Below are 1128 nucleotides of genomic sequence, written 5' to 3'. Positions count from 1 at the left end.
TTACTAAATAGCATTTCATTGTTTATCTAGTCAACTCAATGAAAAACATTGGGTTGTGTCCAATTTGGAGCCATTATGAACAGAGCTGCTGTAAATGTTCATGTATAACTTTTGTATGAATTCAAGCTCTTATTTCTCTAGGGAAGATGTCAGCGCCTAGTTTTACTAGATCCAGGTTAATTTTTGATGAAAGTGGAAAAGGAAGATGAACACTTAGTCAGGAACCACAGTGTAGAACACCGGCAAAAGTAGAAATGGAAAGGAGAGCTGCTCTCTTTGGACCCCATGTGATTCAAACAAGGCCGCAGGGCTTTGGAACATTTAGCCAAGGGCTAAATCAATGTTTTCAATGTGGCCAGGTACCAAGGGAGGAACATGGTATGTTTTAGGTGGGACACAAACATTTTTAAACAGTTTTGTGCTTGTTTTAATTTATATTATAAAAACTATAATCAACTTATCCAAGCTGTGATTTCATAGATATTGTTAATGAGGCTAAATAAGGTCTGACAATCCATTTTCTATAAACCACAACAAGTATAAGAAGAATGTTCAAATAGTACATTGATATAGCAAAACTTGTAAGGATGACATGCAAGTGACTAATGTTTTAGAAACAATATAGTAAATTGTAAAATTAGTATGTATTACCTGCAAACTACTTAGTAACCTAGTAATTATAGAAGAGAAAGAGATATAGTTAGCAGAAGGTACACTAGCTTGGTCTAGGGGAAAGGTACCATTTATCCTCAACAGCTCTCATAGAAAATATGAATGGCAAACAAGGGCAAGAGAAGCTGTGTCTTTATCAAGATCATGTATTTTTCCCTAAAATGACTAGATTTAGCCTTCATCTTATAGTATGTCAGGAAGCCATCTTGACACTTATGCCAAAATCCAGTAGTCTGAATTTAAAATCCCCACCCACTTACTTACCACCTTCCAGTGTGGGTTTCTGAAAGATATGACACAGAGCATGGCAGCATCATGAACTCTGTTAGTTCCTGGTGAGACTTTAACTCAATCCCTTTCTGCTTTCTTAGTCTGGTGAACTGGATTGTACCCCATGGGAACCTAAGCCCTAGAGTTGGACTTCTTCTTCCAAAGACTCTACTCCTTGGAATAGTG

General features: G+C 37.0%; 1 protein-coding gene across 3 annotated transcripts in view; it reads left to right on the top strand.

Moving 5' to 3' along the window:
- The window catches only part of CD86 (CD86 molecule), a 63578-nt gene that overhangs the window by 47467 nt on the left and 14983 nt on the right, over positions 1-1128 (top strand). The window lies entirely within an intron of this gene.

The sequence above is a fragment of the Otolemur garnettii genome, unplaced genomic scaffold, assembly GCF_000181295.1.
Source record: "Otolemur garnettii isolate 467f Iridium unplaced genomic scaffold, OtoGar3 scaffold00089, whole genome shotgun sequence".
Classification (NCBI taxonomy): Eukaryota; Metazoa; Chordata; class Mammalia; order Primates; family Galagidae; genus Otolemur; species Otolemur garnettii.
Note: the sequence above shows the minus strand (reverse complement) of the source record. Positions and strands in the feature narration are given on the sequence as shown.